General features: G+C 42.5%; 1 protein-coding gene across 1 annotated transcript in view; it reads left to right on the top strand.

Annotated features, from left to right (window-relative positions):
• Positions 1-33: 33 nt before the first annotated feature.
• Positions 34-19,676, top strand: part of LOC144240388 (kelch-like protein 32) — a gene marked incomplete at its 3' end in the record, with an annotated part of 90,498 nt that continues 70,855 nt past the window's right edge. The window contains exon 1 of the mRNA XM_077774692.1: positions 34-423. The remainder of the gene's footprint in view (positions 424-19,676) is intronic.

Here is a 19,676-nt window from a genome sequence, read left to right as displayed (position 1 = left end):
GGAGCCGCTTCACGGTCTGAGGCCGCCCCGGGGTCCGCCGAGGTGCTTCTCCAGGCGGACGCGGCAACCTGGGGCAGAGCGAGCCGGGACGCGCCACCTGCGGTGCTGGCTGCTGCTTTTTATTTACTAGCAAACAGTGTTTCCCCGCGGGAGAGTCCGGGAGCGCGCGGGCGCGCACACACACACACACACACACACACACGCTCACTCACTGACACACGCGCTCGCGCACACACACAAGATACACGCTAGCACTCTGTCTTCGCAACTGCATCCCCAAACCGACAGTGCGAAGCCAACTGCGGTTTCTCTTAACCTCAGCATCGTGGGGAGAAGCAGAGCCGTGGTGCATCAGGGAGCGCCCGGTGCCTGCGCTGCCGCCTCGGGTACATACATAACCCAGCAGACCGCTCACCCCATCGGGTAAGCCAGTCTCTCCTTGTAACCTGTTGGGGGTAGGTGCCTGCGGACCGGAGGGAGGGGGTGGGCGGCCGCTGGTGCGCCGTTCGGGGCGAGACCGGAGTTGAAATTTCAGGGGCATGCGGCCGGTGCGGCTCTACCAGCGTCGTCTAGCGGGAGCAATTACTACTCCCTTTACTTATTCTACCAACAGCTCCCCCGTCTTCTCCCCTTCCCCCAGCCCGAGACGTACTGTGCTCCTTGGTTGCCAAGGAGACTTGCTTAAACATCAGCCTTGGGCCATCTATTGAAAGAAGTAGTTTTTAAAAAAATAATGTTATTTATTACGTTTTTTAAAAATAAAATACACACTGAGGACCATGTGGTAATTTGGCAACCGTTAATATGATTCTGGGTATGGTTTCATTCAACTTCAGGGAAGGCGGTAATGCGTTATATGGTATGCTTCAAAACGGATTCGTCAGACGGATTTTTCAACGGATTGTGCCTTGAATCATAAATTACCCCAATTTTGGAGATCTTATAAAGAACAATGAGTCCAGTGAAAATCCCCTTTCCTAATTCCACATTATATCTTACAGTTCACTCAGGCATGATTATCTTAACATTAAAAGTATAGGAGGAATTAGTTGTGGTTCTCCACACAAGGGTGATCTATTGTAAATGAACCAGAACAGGAATATATAAATGAATTCCTAGTGTAAGGAGAGAACATTCACAGCAAAAATCTTTGCTAACATTTCTGTGGGCACTGCATCATTTGCCCACAGTTGTCGGCACCTCTGCCCATTTGTGAGAAGATTCTGTTTTATTTCAAGGTTCTTACTTTTTTTTGTTTTTTGTTTTTACATATATCTGTATGTTGATAGATACAGGTGTAAAATTTGTGCCATGGCTTATTGCTGCAGAGCCTAAGGTTTTGGAGCTTATATTGAAATGTTGAGAGGAGGGAGGCACAGAGAAAGCTTTATAGATCCTTTTTTTTTTTTTTTTCCTGTTGGATCAGATTTTTTACCGGAGCACTGGGTGAGGCCCAAGGAGATTAGTGCTCATATCTCATAGGAACCCATAATGAAAGGGCTGTGAGTTTTAGTTTGAGGCCTCAGGTGCCTAGTGGGTGAACTTAAAACAGCCTTTGAAGGGATTAGCAATCCAGCAATTACACTTTGTACTAATTTCATACCTTCATTACAAACAGAAAGGACCTAGTAAAGATCCACTGACATTCAATAATGCGTTTTGTTTTCTTTGATATTTGTTCATCATCTTACCTCTTATTAAATGAGGCAAGGAAATATATCAAATTCTTTTTATTTAGATTTTAAACTGTGTCATTCAGAGTAATACTATGAGGAGCAAGGAAGCCAGTAATAGCTGAGGCAAATAGAGGGGATTTATGTAAGTGAGCGGGGACTGGGAAATGAATAAAGATGACCAATATTTTATATTGCAGTTTTCAAAGTACTTTTCCTACTCTTATTTTTTATCCCCCACAACCACCTTATGAAGTCAAGGGATTAGCTTCTGTTTAAAACTGAGGGACCTCAAGACTCAGAGCTTGTGGAAGGTCACAGAGCTAGTGAATGGGGAAGCCCTTTCTGGATCCAGGTTCTTTGCCTTAAAAAAACAAAACAAAACAAAACAAAAAACACTGTGTCTGCATTTCCAGTGCACAGGTAAGATGAAGGAGGGGAGCAGGCCCAGTGGTCCCACCATGTGGAAGAAGGGGTTGTGGATTGGGGGCTATGGAACATACAAACCACTATAAACAGGGCAGCTCCAACTTGCCTGTAGCTGATTGTTACCACCCTGGCTGTAAAACAAGGGAAACAGAAGCTTACGTATTTTTATGTGAAGTGTCCTTAATTTTATAAACTATAAGGACTGTATTAAAAATGTATTTGGGCCACATGTGGCCTGTGGCCTGCCAGTTGCAATACATTGCTACTGAGTTCTCATTCAATTCTTAACTATTTTTCTCTTACAGAATACTAATGTGAACAAATACATCCATCATTATAAGAGTGATTAGGGGTTTTATGGTTTTGATAGTAAGTCTAAAAAATGTGCCATATCCTTTCTTCAATAAACAGGTCCAAGTTTGTTTTTTAGGGTTCCTCAGTCTCTCATACCTCAGAGAAAATAAAATAATACAAAGTGTTCCAAAAAAGGATTTTTTTTTAATCTGGTGAAACAAAAGCATTTATAATTTAAAACTTCTTGTGTGGCTTCATTTTTTTTTTGGGGGGGGGTATATACTATAAAGTATAGAAAAAGGAGGTCAAGTACCTGTCATTGTAGGAAGAGGTAGAATAAAAAGTTGGTCAGAAATAGAGGCATCCTGGGGCACCTGGCTGACTTAGTTGGTTAAGCGTTGGACTTCAGCTCAGGTCGCTATCTCATGGCTCATGAGTTCAAGCCCGATGTAGGGATTGTGTGCTGACAGCTCAGAGCCTGGCGCCTGCTTCAGATTCTGCCTACCCCTCTCTCTGCCCCTCTGTCGCTTACGCTTTGTCTCTTTCTCTCAGATATAAATAAACATTAAAAAATTAAAAAAAGAAAAAAGAGTATCCCGAGCCTTTTAGTGAAAACCTCTTATTAAGACTTTAGGTAATTAGCTAAAAGGCACCACAGAATACTGCAGTATTCTAAAGGCGGAAAAAAAAACATAAACAGAACTCCAAAGGATCTTCACTTCTAGCATACTGACATAGAAGATACTGTTTACTTCTTACATAACAGCATCTTGTAATAAATCAAATACCTTTTGAGAAGCTGCCATTTTCTCATGTTTCTACTAACACTACAGAGATGTCAGTGGATTTCACTGAAGGAGACCTGGTGGGGCCAGAAAGCAATTATTTTATGTCATTTCTTTTGTGGATCCAAAAAGCTATAGTTAAAGAAAAAAGAAAGCCAAGATTTGAACAGTGCCTTCTAAGAGTTCTCTTATTTTAAAATCTCCTTCTAGAAGGATGCTTTAATAGTAAATGCATTTCAATTTTCAATTCATGGAAATATGTTGCACCTCTAGTAAAGAGCTATGGAGATGTTGCTTAATACTAATGTAACAAAGTCTTAGCTTGGTGCTGTGGGGAGGGCAGCTCTGCCCTCAAGGATTCAGAGCAAACAAACTTCCTGTTCCTGGTAGTTTCCACGTTTCCAGCTTCTTCCATGTTTTCCCTGTTTGGAAGACTACTTTCTATATTGTCTCCCTAACATCCTTATAAAGTAGGGATCTGATTTCCATGGTATAGATAGAGAATCAGAGACTGTGTGAAGTTAAACCAGACCAATGAAAGACAACTTCAAACCTTAGCAGCTCTTCTCACTTCACACCTCTCCTCTGCCTATTACCTAACAGAAGTTAGAGACATGTACATAATCGTGATTTTGAGGCAGTTGTGTATTAAATGCTACGATAGAGATACCAGATTCCATAGAAACACAGATACAGGAAAAAATGAAAAAGTATGCTGATTGTAGAGGTCAGATTATTCCTGTGGAGGAGGATTAGTGCTGGACCTTGATGGCTGGGTCTGATTCTAATAAACGGAGAGATAGAAAGGAAGAGACAGTCAGTTGGAAGTGTGAGTTGAGAGGAGGATGCTCGTGTTATCTAATATTGATGAGCTCATCGTTGTTGCTGAAGGGATGACACAGCTGTGTGGTCAGAAATATGGTCTCCAAGATAGAGTGCAGCAAGAACATGGAAGTAGGGGTATGTGGCAGCTGGTAGAGGAAGACAGAGGGGTGAAGGATATTAGGAGAGAGTTGTAGACACAGACGAGAATTTGGAGAGCATAGTACTGATTCTTCTTAAAGACTAAAATAAGGGCAAGGGATGAATCAAATACTGTGTTCTCTATGCAGAGTCTGGTACACAGTAAATACTCATTAACTATTGTGGTGTGTCTGTATTCTTTAAAAAAGTTTTTTAAAATTTTATTTTAGAGAGGGAGAACACAGGCAGGGGAGAGAGACAGAGGGAGAAAGAGAAAGAGAGAATCCCAAGCAGGCTTCTCGCTTAGCACAAAGCTTGACGCCAGGCTAGAAACCCTGGGATTGTGACCTGAGCCAAAATCAAAGGTTGTTTGCTCAACCCCGAGGTACCCCAGTATGTCCGTATTCTTAACATTCAGCATCTGGCACATAACTTCCTCTCCTGATACCACTTTTCTGTAGAAGGAAAGTGTACATAGATATTTTACATGAATTCAGTTGGAGTTGGACGATATCTGGATTTCCAAGAATGGGCAGGAGATTGTACAAATTAGATAAGAGGAGAAGAACATGTCAGTGGAGATATTTTCTCTTAGCTGGGCCATAGATTTAGAGGTCAGGGAGTCTCTTGCAGATGCACATTGTGATGTTGGATACACCTTTGATGAAGTCTCATATCTGTGGGACAAGTGAGGAGAAATGTAAGCTGCTTGCTAGCTATTTGAAAATAGACACTCAAACCCAGGGTGACAAATAAATGTACTCTGTTCTTGGTCTTGATTAGATCAGTAGTTTTGTGACCTGAATGAAGATATAAAAAAAAGATGTGACAAGCAAGCAGAAAGATTTGGATTCATTTACTAGATCTGCAGTGAGTGGGTGGGATGGTAGGCACAAGGTAATGGGATACATGTCATAGCTAGCTAGAATCTAGCACTGAGGACTCTTGGCATGATAGGAGTTTGCTTTAAAGTTGGGGGGATTTTAACCCCCACCAAGTCCTATATAATCCAGTATGATGATTTGCTCTTCACAGATATATGCAGCGAGTAATGGATAATATTCTGAGCCAATGATGTGAGGAGTCCACCTTTCTTTCTTTCTTTTTTTAAAATGTTTTATTTATTTTTGAGAGAGAGATCGAGATAGCAGGAGCAGGGGACGGTCAGAGAGGGAGACACAGAATCTGAAGACAGGCTCCAGGCTCTGAGCTAGCTGTCAGCACAGAGCCTGACGCGGGGCTTGAACCCTCAAACTGTGAGATCATGACCTGAGCCAAAGTCAGACGCTTAACCGACTGAGCCACCCAGGCGCCCTGAGGAGTCCATCTTTCTTACTTAGCTTTTTGGTGTCAGAGATTGTAGACCAGTGGAGATAATCTCTGTGTTAGGTAGTACCTTACTCTCCTTTCCTTGTCCTTATATAACTGACTCATGTTATTTCAGAATTTCTTCCAGGGTGGAGGCTAGAACTTGTGAATTTATCTCAGAACGTCTTACTTTCCCTCTTACTGAGGATTAATAGATGGAATTCCTTTTATTCATCTTTTCCTGGTCCTGTCTCATCTAAGCAGGTTGTTCATTCCCATTCCCTTCTTGCTGAGATCTTTCCTAAGCTGAGGAAGTGCTGAACTTAACTTCATTAGTTTTTTTTGTTGTTGTTCTTGCCTTGTCTCATATACATACTGAAATGCATTAATGCATTGAATTTAAGTTGGTTTGGACATACAGCACTATAAATTTTGGTAAGATGTTTAAAAGAACTATATATAAAAACAGTTTTGCAAACTTGCCTTGGAGTCAGATTAGTTCCGCATATGGCAAAACCACAGAAGGCTGTAACTTTGTCTAAATTAGTTTTGCAAGGTTGAAATTACCGATCTGATAAGATGATTTTTAAATGAAGAAGGAAAATCTTTGGCAGTTTTCTTAGACTCTTGACTTTCTCCTACATGTTTATTTGAGGCATAATATATTCCTCTTTTCATGCCAGATGAACCAATTCCAACTACTTAGAAACAGGGCTCCAGGGCTCCCCGACTCTCCACCACCGCTTCCCCCCACCAACCCCACAACCGGTTTGGCACACAGGATATTGATCGAATAACTAGTCCCATCCTGGATGACTGCTTCAGTGGGAACACATTCAGTGTAATGGGACAGACTCCAGGAGCAGTGGAGGAGGCATTTTGCAATTCTTTATGGCATAAGTTCTGGTACTTCATTTAAATCGTTACTTAGAAGCCTTATTATTTATGAGTTCTAGTTCTTCACTTGTATGTGCAGGGTAGCATGGCTCAGCCCACGGAACCCGAGCCTGGCGGCCTGGATGTGAATACTAAATCTGACACTTCCTGGCTCTGTTATCTACAGTCTGGCTACGTATCCCCTTCAGGTCCCATTTTCCTCATCTGTAACATGAGAATTCTATTACCTAGACTGTAGGGCTATTCTGAGATTAAATAAAATATGCATTAAAAAAACCATCTAGCATAATACCTGGTGCATAATAAAAGCTTGGTGCTTCCTAATTCCTCCTGCCTCTCCATACTGTCCCCCCTCTTTGCCTTCCCCCAAATGAGGGCAGGATACACGTATGTTTCATGTACCATATAAAATGTCCTAATTTGGTCTGCCAGCCTTACAGAGGAGCTATTAGTGTAATGGAGTTTTGAGTGAGTGGTGGGCTGCTTGGGTGGGTCCCCTAGGGAGAGGGACCTGTATCTTGTCTCTTTCCTCTCTGGCAAGCTATTTTGCCCTCTTTTCTACTCTTCCTTGAGGCTCAGCCTGGCCACAGGAAAAAGGAGGGAGGGTCCCTTTCCTCCTGCCTAGGCAGCTCACTGATGGCTCTATAATAGGCTCTCCTCAGGGGTCCCCTGTATAAAAAGCTCAGAGCTACCCCCTTGTGTCCCCTGTGGAATTAATAATAGCAGCATCCAGGACCTGGTAGGTATAGACCTCCTAGCCTTTCTGTGAGGTCAAGGTATGGTTGCCTACATTCTTCTAGACAGCTAGGGGGTTTCCCTTCATGGGGAATTATGTAAATTTTATGAAAAGGTCAAAAGCTCCCCAGGCTCAAAGAAGAAACTCCTCAACTTCACTTTCAAGTCAGATAGGATTAAAGGCTTCCTGAGGAGAATACTTTCTAGTTAAGTCTTTTTTTTCCCTTTGTTCTCTGTACCACTATCTGCCTTCCCCCACTCCCACCAAGCAACAACTCCTCCTCACAAATGGTAATTTTTCTACTTTTTCACATCATCTAGTTCTTTGACTACCTAGGAGTACGGATGAGGTCAGTGTGTCTGGACTTTTTTCAAGGTCATCCCGCATTGCTCCTGGTCTTGGAGCAGTCCGGACATCAGTGGGACCTTTTGTGCCACTTTTGTGGCAGTGATAACAAAAATCACTTATGGGACGGTAACGTGAATAGTAAATTTTAGGAATCCATATACCAAGCTGAATTTTATTTTTATCCTACCATCAATCACAAAGCACATCTTTACAGAAAATACTATTTCATGTGCTATGTGTGCTCTGGTGTGTTATGTATGTATGTGTGTACTTATTTCAGTGTTTAACTGTGTTGCAATTTAATAATTCATGTGTATTTTTAGGAGTTGGTGAGTAATATTAGTTCATATATCTGAAATAAAAATGGCTTAGGGAATTGCTAATGTTAAATTTGTGATTGATTATCAACGATAGGATGTCCTTTACCTGTTTCTTTTATTGCTATGGATCTGGAAGAGAGCATAGTTAAATTAAATTCAAAGAGGTTTGATGTAAAGTGGGTATCAATTACAGTGAAGTGTGGATTCTGTAATGAAATATACAGTAACCAAGATGGCATCAGTGCGAGATCTTGTGTTTGCATTGAATTCATAGACCAGCAAAGTTAGGAAATCATATTACTAAGAAAAACATCTCCTTCAGGGTGCCTGGGTGGCTCAGTCAGTTGAGCGTCCAACTTCGGCTCAGGTTATGATCTCATGGTCCGTGGGTTCAGGCCCTGCCTTGGGCTCTATGCTGGCAGGTCAGACCCTGGAGGCTGTTTCTTTGTCTTCCTCTCTCTCTCTCTGTCCCTTCCCCATTCATGATCTGTCTCTTTGTCTCAAAAATAAATAAAAAGTTAAAAAAAGTCTCCTTTAAACATGAAGATATTCTCAACCAGTCCCCAAGCGACAGCTATGGTTATTACTTTAGAAATTTAGGTTCATAATTGAGGTAGATATCTGAGTGGAAGAGATTTATTTTGGTAGAGTCCCTCTTTGACTTGCTTCCTCATCTACTCTGACATTCCCTGAAAGGAGACATTTTTTTAATGCTGTCTCTGTGATAGGCAGTAGTGTAGATATAATCCAATAACCCTTCGGCTTTGAGGATTCACTAGTCTTTCCCAGACTGATGTCCACGATATGGCTGATTGGTTTTTTGAGAAGTCAAAGCCTAAAGAAATATGGAATGAAGGTTTTGGTTCTTTCTTCTATGAAAACATTAATTACCTACCATCTGATTTAATTTGGGCACAGCTTATCTTCTTTAGCTTTGGGTCAAAGCTATTTATCATTTCTTGAAGGTATTTAATATCACCTACAGATAGAGTTTCCTAATTGATCAAATGTCATATGAGAAACTCATGCACAACCCCTTAGGGCTTTCTACACAGCATTTAATTAGACGCTTTACTGAAGTGCTGATTTGTGAATCTTAGTGTCATCTGTAGGGGTTTATGATAAATTTCCCTTCTCTGACCTTGTAGTCTTTTACAAAGTTGTCCATTTTTGATTTCAGTGTTTCATGGTGTTCAATCAGTGTTGCTCACCAGAAGTCTACAGTTAATTTATTATTGTTACATTGTGTTGATTGCTTTAAAATGAAATATTAATATATATGATGTATGTAACTGTCAATGGGTTTGCCGATGTGGGCGAAATTCTTTGGCCAGCACATTCTCTCCTGGCTCTAACGGTTTGGTAAGCATGGAATTAGGACAGGAGGATAGTTTACATGGTTTAACTATGTAGTACCCAAAGCACTACCTGTTATCTGTGAAACTGAAGATCTTCTTTACCTCTGGACCTAATGGGACATAAAATTCCCAGACCCTTTAACTATGTGCCTTGATCACTGTATTTTTCTTTTTGGTCACTGTATTATTAGAGTTCTTCTGCTTCCTCTGTTTTGACCTCTTTTTGAAAAACCCTATCTTGTGATTGCTTGAGAATTTTATTGCCATCATTTTTTGTTCATATGTGAACTTTCAGTGTTTCAATCAGCAGTTGTTGGTTACTGTTCTCTCTCTTTTTTTTTTTTTTTAGTTAAGAGATAAAGGGAAGGATGTAAGAAAACTTCTTGTATCTCAGTGTTAAGTGAGCCCACCTAATGGATTGGATGCACTGTTAACCAGGGTATTTAGGAAGCTCGGTCTCAGTGACTCAAGAGGTTTTTTTTAGGATCAGGTGCCTCTCCTTATCTGGAGCCTCATGGTTGACCTCAGGGATGGGAGTGTATTGACAGTTTCAGGAGAGGGTCTTTCTCTGTGATGGCATGACGCCTGCCAGTATCTCAGCCAGGAAGGAGGATCATAGGAGTCAGCTGCTTTTCCCTCCCTGGCCAACTTCCAGGCTTCCTAAATGGCAGCACCAGAGTTGATAAGGCCTTTTCTCAAGGCTCTTCTCACAGAAGAGAACAGAAAATCCCTCACTGGTAGTATTTCTGTGGAGTGAGGTGACAGTGATGCTGGGAGCAGGCACAGTGACATGGTTTGGGAGAGCAAGGGCACTCAGAGTCAGATGCCTTGGGTTTTTTCAGTTCTGCCTGGGGAGGCTTGACTTCAGAAGTCTGTGTCTCCTTCTATATAAACTGGAGATAACATTAAGAGTCATGAGAACAAACTAATATATTTTTAAAATGCTCTGTTTATGTTAAAAATGCTCTGGTAGTGCCTTTGAGTGGTCATTCTGGAATGTTGCTTTAGAAAATCATACATTCTGGGATCTTGTTTTAGAATATTGTATATTATCACTGTTCTACAAATGATCCTGGAGGTTTGCAACTGGGTGATCCTCAGAATGACCTGGAATTGTTTTAATAATGTAGATTCCTGGAGCCTCTGTGTTTATTGTGTTTGAATCTGCGTTGGTGCTGAGCCACTGCGTATTAAAAACTCCCTGAGTGATTCTCATGGTAGGTCTAATTTGGGAGGTGCAAGTCTAGAGCACAGTGGCCTCCTCACACTCTTTTTCTTATTTGTACCCCCCCTAGAATTATCCATGCCACCTGGATCTGGGGCTCAGCTCTCTTCTCTTTCACACTCAAAATAGCAAGTCAGATGAGTTCTGAGGTCACACAACTCTCTGGATACTCAACAGACCTTTAGGTATTGCAGGCAGTTCGTTACCAAACAAGTGCCCCATCTTTGTAATAGAAGTCACAGCGTGTGATTAATATCTTCCCTGCTAAAATAGAGAAGTTATAAATTTCCACGCAAATTTGTGTACAACTAATCAAGTGTATTGCTGTGGAAAGCATCTTTATAAATGTCCTCATTGTAACGTCCAACATCGAAGTTGTTAGATGGATTTTAAAAATGTACATGCCTTCATAAGATAAAATCAGATGCTTTTAGTTTATACCTTTTTAGATTTAGACCATTGATGGTGATTACATGGAATTATATGAGCCAAATGGAAAATGCTATTTCTCCTGTGCATGAAATTTTGCGTCATTGATCTCACAGGTCAATAGTGAACTGCAGCAGAATAGTATAAGATCTTTGTGGCAGGATTTTGGGAGCAGAGAAGTTACAGTTTTGAATTGTCATTTGCTCTTTATTTTTGGAAGGGTTCAGAAAGTGCTCTGCAGGTTTTTAATAGGCTTTTAAATGTAATACTCTGTTCTTAGAGACTGAAATAGGCTGAAATAGTGTGACTGTGTGTGTATCTTTTGTGCCTAAGGAAAGGGCATTTTGTGACCTTCTTAACTGTCATGAACTTAAAGCATCAAAATATTTGTATTATTAGGCAATTGGGGAAGATAGACAAATTGTTAAACACCCATATATAGATAAGGAAATAAACTTGCCATTAGACAGCTCGTGGAATTATAAGTGAATTTCATTTTTTTTATATTTTTATTTATTTCTAGGAGAGAGAGAGAGAGAGAGACAGCGTGAGCAGGGAAGGGTCAGAGAGAGAGGGAGATACAGACTCTGAAATAGGCTCCAGGCTCTGAGCTGGCAGTCAGCACAGAGCCCGACGCGGGGCTTGAACCCACGAACCGCGAGATCATGACCTAAGCGAAAGTCGGACGCTTAACCGACTAAGCCACCCAGGCGCCCCTATAAGTGAATTTTAGACATCTATGAAAATGATCAGGGTTTTGCATGGTGACAATGTTGGCTAATTAAAACTTTGAGAGAAGTCATTTTGAGGTGTATCAGTGTATGAATGAAAGTCACATACCATACTTATATATTTGCCCCTGCTAATTTAATCATCATTATAAGTGTTTGCTGGTTTCTCTGACACCGAGTTAGGACAAACCAGCTTAATTCCTGTTGCAGGAAAGCTTCCCTTCCCTCACCCCCAGAAAGTATTTAATATGAATGTTATGAGTTGAGGAAAAAGGTCTTTTGACCTGAAAGGAATGTCCATTTCAGAACTGTAATTGTTGTATTGAGCTACATTCTAGAAAATCAGGTAAAATGCTTTGTTTACAACTTTGCCAAAAATGGAGTTAGGGTATATGTTTCTGCCTCTTATGTGAAGGACAGGAGGAGGGGAGAGAGAGAGAGGGAGAGAATAAGTGAGAATGAGAGAGAATAAAGGAGAGACAGAATGGGAGGGAGTAAGAGAAAGGAGAGGGGTGAAGATAACTGTAAAATTCATTTACCATCAGTTAGTTTTGAGGCTGCAGGCTCATTAGGTGGTTAGCATTTGGCCATTCTGCCAAAATCATCTTTTTGGCCATCTGTGCCAAATTATAGGAAGTAATGGCCTTGGGCACAGCTGCTGAGTCTAATTTGTATTTCTAACTCACGTATTAATGATAATGATCACATAGAGAAGTCTGGTGGCCAAATGTGCAGAATAAATGGAGAGAATCAAACACACACGCACATAAATTTAGAAGTGAAAGAAGGAAAAATTGCATTTCATGAAATGAGAGGATTATTTAAATCTCTAGATAGGAATTCAGCCTTTCCTACCTTCATCTCTGTATAGCAGCTCTCTCAAGGAGAAAACTCACCAGAGAGATTGATCTTGAATTTCGGCACTTCCTTGTGATGCTTCATGAATTTTGCTCCAATGTTGATCTTTTTATAGGAGGTAGATTTTTTTTAAAATATCCCAACATCCATCGATTGGGCCTTTTTCCAGCTCAGCCCGGATCCTTTAGGAAGAATTGCTCAGAGATGAGTGACTGCCATTTGGTGTCACTGCACTTTTATTACTTAGCTTGGACCAGCAAGCCAGCAGCACCTTTCCAGGCAGGTTAAGTCTAATGTCATTAGAAGTATAATTGAGAAATTATAGAAGAAAAGCTGTTCAGCCATCCTCAGGATACAAGGGACACCAAGAGTCAGGATTTTAAATAAACATTTCTACATTTTGCATGGCCAATAACTGATGAATGTATTGGAAGGAAACTCACCCTAGAGTGATGATGATCTTTAGAAGTTGCCAAACTTATGGGAAGTGATTTTGACATATATAATATAGCAGAGTGACAGAATTCCTGATACACGCTTTTAAGTTTGATTCCTGCAAACTTACCCCATCTAGGCATCTTTAGTTGCTCAAGCCCCAAACCTTGGAGCCATCCTTGGTTTCCTTCTCTGACAACTCCTATCCAAGCAGCAAGGAAGTCCTGTTGCTCTACCTTCAGTATCCCCCAAATCTGACCATTTCTTACCACCTCACCACATCCTTGCTGCCACTGTTAGCCCCGTCAGCATCACTTCTTGCTTAACTTACTGCAGCAGGTTCCCATTGGGTCTCCTGCGCCTTGCACTGATTCTCCTCACTGCAGTGACCAGAGTGATCCGTCAACAACACCTGACGTAGGGCGTGTTACTCTTTTGCTCCAAACTGCAACAACTTCTGTACCAAGAACCAATATCCTCTGCACCATCTATCCTCCCTCTTATTCCCTGTCCTCACCTATGCACTCCTGCTCTGGTCTCACTGGCCTTTTCTGCTTTAGAACTTGTGCACATAGGTTCAGGCTCTGAGGCTGGAGTGCACCTCATTCTGGCTATCCCCGGGCTCACGCCCTCACCTTCCTCAGGCCTTCGCTCGGAGGTTACCTTCTCAGTGAAGCCCACTGTGATCACCCTATTTTAAAACTGCCGCCTACCGACCAGCCCCGCCTCCACTCACAATTCTCCATACCCTGTATTACTGTTCCTCTTCAGCAGCTCTTACTGTTTTTGAAGAATAGTTTTACCGAGAGATAATTTGTATACCATAAAGTTAACTGACTGTATTGAAGTACAGTTTCAATAATTTTTAGTAAATTTATATAGAGTTGTGCAGCCATTAACACAATCCACATTTAGAACATTTCTATCACCCCAGAAAGTTCCCTTGCATCATCAAACACAAAAGGTCTGCCTATTGGGGACCAGACTGAGTCTTTTGGTTTGAACAAAAAGTTTTTTATCATTTGCAGCAAGTAAAGAGACAAGGAAATGGTTCTCAAAGAACTGTCTTCTTTTAGGGTTAGTGCAAGAAGCTTTTGTTTAGTGTACTAGAGGCAGGGAACTTGCCACTTGAAGGAATTTATACATACTTTGTTACTGAGGCACTTCGGCTCAGCTCCACATACCTAGCATGTCCACATGCCAGTGCATACACTGTATGCTCATAAAAATTGGAAAACCCCACCCATTGGAGATCTTAGTATTAGAATGACCTAACAGTAATGTTAGGGCAACTCAGAGGGCATCTACACAGGTCCTCAGCTCCAATCGGCTCAAGCTGGCTCACTCAAGGGAGGTAACTGATGAAACGCCTGGGTATATGTCTCCTCGGTGGGAGCTGCTCATTTTGCACAACAGACACATTCCTTCCCTGCTCTTGTCCCTTCCCACTCCTCCCCTCTGCTGATTGCTTGCAGCCCTCTAATCTTAGTAACTCCTCCATTGGGTCCCAGCTAACACTTGTACCCATTTGTAGTTATACCCAGTCCCTGGCCGTCCTGGGGAGCCTCCGTTCTGCATCTGTATATTTCTTTGCAAACACTTAAATACTGATCTTCTCTGACTTTGTACCAGCAGTGCTTAGCACTCTGCTCAGCAAATGTGGGTTAAAGGAGCTGTGTGTCAGTGTAAAATTAAAATATTACTATATTTCCTGTGCATCTGACTTTATTTGCCGATAACTAGTGTGCTATCTTAATATTCACTGATCAGGGCCCCTCTGTTTCTCCTTTCTGGTATCTTGCGAGTCCTTCTCTCTCCTTCAGATCTGGTGGCTCCTCTTCTGATTCATATACTCAGTACTGCAGCTTCTTTACTGGTCTCTCTGTGCTGCTTTCTGTTTTGTTCCACCCCTTCCTGTGGATGCTGCTGGAATGTTATCTTTAAAAAACATGGCCTCCATTACCTCACTCTCTCCTTTCTTAGTCTCATAATGCATTTTTCCACCGGCCTTCTGATTCTTTTGGATGTGTATAGATGTTTATACACAAAACCTAGTAAAGGTTCTGTATATAAACATGCTTTCAGGAAATACTGATTTCTAGGCAACCTCCAGTATCATGTATGTCTGACTCCTCCTAATCCTCTTTGTCAGGTAATACATACTTTATTTAAAAACACACATACATACAAAACCCTTTAAGCCTGTGCAGTAAAGGAGAGTCCAGTAATTTTATCTGTATATTTTCCCAAGCTGGGTATTTTAATAACAACACACACTTTCAAATTTTATTTATATCAATTAAAAAAATTTTTTAAGTTTATTTATTTTGAAAGAGACAGAGACACTATGAGTGGGGGAGGGGCAGAGAGAGAGAAAGAGAGAGAGAGAGAGAGAACCCCAAGCAGGCTCCTCAGCACTGTCAGTGCAGAGCCCGACACAAGACTTGAACTCACAAAACTGCAAGATCATGACCTGAGCTGAAACCAAGAGTCGGATGCTTAACTAACTGAGCTGCCCAGGTGCTTCTAAAATCAAGTGTTTCTCTTGCCACTGGTGTAGCAAAGAAAAGTTCTAGGATGAGTTTCCATTACTTTTGTTTTGGAAACAAAACAACACATGTCTGGCCAAGGCCCTCTAGCATCAGCACCAGCCCTTAGCTCTCCTTGGTTCACTGTTCCCTGCCAGAGGGTACAGAGCAGAACAGGGTCCCATAGTGGAGAACTGTTCTTCTGGGATCCAGCCTTCACATATGCTTCTCATGCGCTACACACGCCACATCCGACTTATTCCCTGCTGTTGTTACTGCTTCGGGCTGCTCTGGCCCTTCTTGATGACTAGTGATATTAAAACTGCTTTTGCATTACATTGTTCACTAGCCACTTAGGGCCTCCACAGCCAGCATGTTTTGGCTGTTTGCAGCTGCCTTTCTTTGTGCAGCCACAGCTGCAGCGGTGGGAGTGTATCAATAGAATGGCTTTGAAGACAGACAGCCTTAAGGATGAATCCTGATTTTTTCATTTACTGGTTATTTGGTCTTGGGAAAGTTATTTATCTCCTTGAACTGAGTGTCCTCATTTGTACCGTGGGACAATTATACCTTTTCTGCAGTATAAATGTGGATCAGGTATAATAATGTATGTAAGTTTCCTTGCCAGTACAAGGTAAGCACTCAGTAAATGTTTACTATCTAGCATTAAGGTTATTCTTAAGTGGAAGCAGGAGAGCCTGGGGAGCAAATGGTTTCTCTTTTTTCATTGAGGAGAGCAAGCTTTCTTCCCATTATCACCTCACCCTGGGTGTGGGGGTAACAAGAATGTAGACAATCTCATTTTGACCACCACCTATGATTTCCACTACTCAGTCTCTCAGCCTCTAATGCTAATAAGCAGCTTTGACTCATGGGCCACACCTGATCTGCTTGGGTGAACCCCATCCTCCTCCGTGCTCACCTTTCAGGATGAAAACTATGAAAGATTTTTGTGTTGCTGTTGCTTCTTGAATATGCTTATAGAAGCATTGCCAGTTTTCTCATTAATATTATTCTGTTCTGTCAAGAATGCTCATTCAACACATAGTTACTGGGTGTCTGTTGGGAAATCAGGCACTGTGCCAGATGCTGATGAGTCAGTGGTAAAGAAAACAAATCAGTTCTTTATCGTCTTGGAGCTGACACTGTAGTAGAAGAGATGGGCATTCATCAAATATCTCATTAAAAAGGGTAAAATTGCAGTTTAACTAATTGCTGAGAAGAGGAGGTTTGTGGTGTTATGAAAATTGTGAAAAAGGTTTTGACCTGCTCTGAGGAGGTGGTGAGGAAGCCTTCCCTGAGAAAGTGGGGTTAGGGGTCTGAAGGATGAGATGAGTTAATGAGGTGAAAGCCGGAGGATAGAGAATGCTTCAAGTGAAGGAGAAAGAAATCATATGCAGAGGTCCAGTGCAATGTTGTGAGGAAACATGGCCACAGCAAGGTAAGGGGTGGATGGATAGCCAGGGACAGTGTTAGGGGAGATGGTGCTGGAAGGAAGGAAAGGCAGGACCATACCTGGGCCTGTCATGATACCAGTCTTTATCCTGAGAACAGTGGGAAGCCATTAAGGAAGAGTTTTAATCAGAGAGTGACAGGACCTGGAAGGCTAGCAATGGCTTTTGATTGGGGGAAAACACTCACTGAGTGTAGGAAGGCATTGGAGTCCATTGTTCTGCTTCAGATCAGAGATCTGTAGCTCATCCTGGAGAGGTGGGGCTAGAGAAAAAGAAGAAACCATTTAAGTTCTGTTTAGGAAGTAAAAGTTTTAGGTCTTGGTAATGAAATGGATATTGAGAATGAGGGAGAGAAACCTAGTGACTCCTGACATCTACGCAGGTGGTGGTGCCATTCCATAGAGCTGTGTGGAGGAAGGCACATGTGCATGGATGGTGGTGTATATCTGTACAAGTTTGTGATGGTGACATTTCATGCAACTGAGTGTATGTTGGGACCATTCGTTGAGGAAGGAATTCTACAAGAGAAACAATTTGGGGGAGAGGTGGGATGGATGCGTCAGGAAATTGCCAGTGCAGTTATGGCAATATCAGATTTTAGCTGTCTTTGAGATGTTTAAATGAAGATGTCAGAAAGAAGGTTATTGTATGTTTGGACATAATAGAAGACTCTGGGCCTGTGATACAGTTTTTAATTGGGGTTGGAATTACCTAGGGATAGAGTAGATCATTAAACTGAATCCCATAGAACTGCAGCACTTAATGATTAGGTACTGAGAATGAGGAGCACAAAGGAGGAAAAAGTATGTAGCCAGAGATGAAGGAGGAAAACTTTCCTCTTTGAGGATGAAATTATAGAAGCCAAGGAAGTAGTATGATTCAAGGAGAGAGCACTTATCAGTTTTTAATGCTGCGTATCCAGCAGGTCAAGGACTGAAAATGACAGTTGATTCAGTGACGGTCACGTCGGGTATGCACAGTGGCTTGGAGATCACAGGTTCTCCACGGGCCTGCCCTCATCACTTTGCTACCATGTTAATTACCAAACCATACCATCTTCCCAAGTGGTAGAATAGAAATTAAATTTGAGTAATAGAAAACAGGAAGATGAGGTTGTCATTTTCTTGCACACCAGAAATGCTGTAAGATTTGTCCCTACTCTCTACATGATGTATGCTTATTCATTCAGCAGACTTTGCTGAATACTCTGTATGGAAGTTAGAGTTGCTGCATGTTCTGAATATATTCACAGGACAGTAGAAAGATAGAACTGCAGTACATCTATAACTGTCATCTTGGCCTAATGTAAGCATCCGTAACGCTGGCACAAATGGTTGGACTTTAGAAAGGGAAGGCTTAATAGATGATGTGGAATGCATGATCAAAAATAGAAACATGAAATGCACAATCAAAAAGTGAACATACTTAAGGGTGAGAAGCCTTCTGGAAATCTGAGATAATTAACACCTTAGGATTTACTTTAGAGTACCACTGATAGCTCATTAGTCTTTCCTAGGTGTCATTTCTGCCTTTATATTTTTGTGAACAAATTTTTCAAGTCTTCTTCAAAGGTTTGCTTACCAGGTTGAGATTTCAAAAACTAAATTTCTCTGAAAATGCTTTTAAACGTACAGCCTTTATGATTCACATGTTCCAGTAACAAACTAAATTTAACTGGAGTATCTGAAAAGTCAGCACTATTTGGGTGCAAAATAAAGACCGAAAAAGGCACATTTTGTTCTTTTCAACCTGAGTGTATGCTAGTTTTTAAAATACTAATTTTGATAAATATCCTGCTAAATAATTATTCCTTTCTATTTAGGAAATGGCCAGATGTGAATTTAAAAATGATTATTGTTACCTTTTTTTTTTTGGAAGCTTGTTTATATCCCAGTTGGGAATTAGCATAGTTAACTAGGTTTCCTTAAGTTTAGTTATTTTGAGAGAGAAAGAGAGAGACAGAGAGAGATACCAAGAGAGAGAGTGACAGATACAGAGGGACAGTGTGAGTGGGAGAGAGACAGAGAGAGGGGGACAGTGTGAGTGGGAGGGGGCAGAGAGAGGGACAGTGTGAGTGGGGGAGGGGCAGAGAGAGGGGGACAGTGTGAGTGGGGGAGGGCCAGAGAGAGGGGGACAGTGTGAGAGGGGGAGGAGAAGAGAGAGGGACAGTGTGAGTGGGGGAGGGGCAGAGAGAGGGGGACAGTGTGAGTGGGGGAGGGCCAGAGAGAGGGGGACAGTGTGAGAGGGGGAGGAGAAGAGAGAGGGACAGTGTGAGTGGGGGAGGGGCAGAGAGAGGGGGACAGTGTGAGTGGGGGAGGGCCAGAGAGAGGGGGACAGTGTGAGAGGGGGAGGAGAAGAGAGAGGGACAGTGTGAGTGGGGGAGGGGCAGAGAGAGGGGGACAGTGTGAGTGGGGGAGGGCCAGAGAGAGGGGGACAGTGTGAGAGGGGGAGGAGAAGAGAGAGGGACAGTGTGAGTGGGGGAGGGGCAGAGAGAGGGGGACAGTGTGAGTGGGGGAGGGCCAGAGAGAGGGGGACAGTGTGAGAGGGGGAGGAGAAGAGAGAGGGACAGTGTGAGTGGGGGAGGGGCAGAGAGAGGGGGACAGTGTGAGTGGGGGAGGGCCAGAGAGAGGGGGACAGTGTGAGAGGGGGAGGAGAAGAGAGAGGGACAGTGTGAGTGGGGGAGGGGCAGAGAGAGGGGGACAGTGTGAGTGGGGGAGGGCCAGAGAGAGGGGGACAGTGTGAGAGGGGGAGGAGAAGAGAGAGGGACAGTGTGAGTGGGGGAGGGGCAGAGAGAGGGACAGTGTGAGTGGGAGGGGCAGAGAGAGGGGGCAGTGTGAGTGGGGGAGGGGCAGAGAGAGGGGGGCAGTGTGAGTGGGAGAGGGGTAGAGAGAGGGACAGTGTGAGT

Source organism: Crocuta crocuta, unplaced genomic scaffold, assembly GCF_008692635.1.
Source record: "Crocuta crocuta isolate KB4526 unplaced genomic scaffold, BGI_CrCroc_1.0 scaffold247, whole genome shotgun sequence".
NCBI lineage: Eukaryota > Metazoa > Chordata > Mammalia > Carnivora > Hyaenidae > Crocuta > Crocuta crocuta.
The sequence above is the reverse complement of the archived record's forward strand: the minus strand, read 5'-3'. Positions and strand labels throughout refer to the sequence as shown.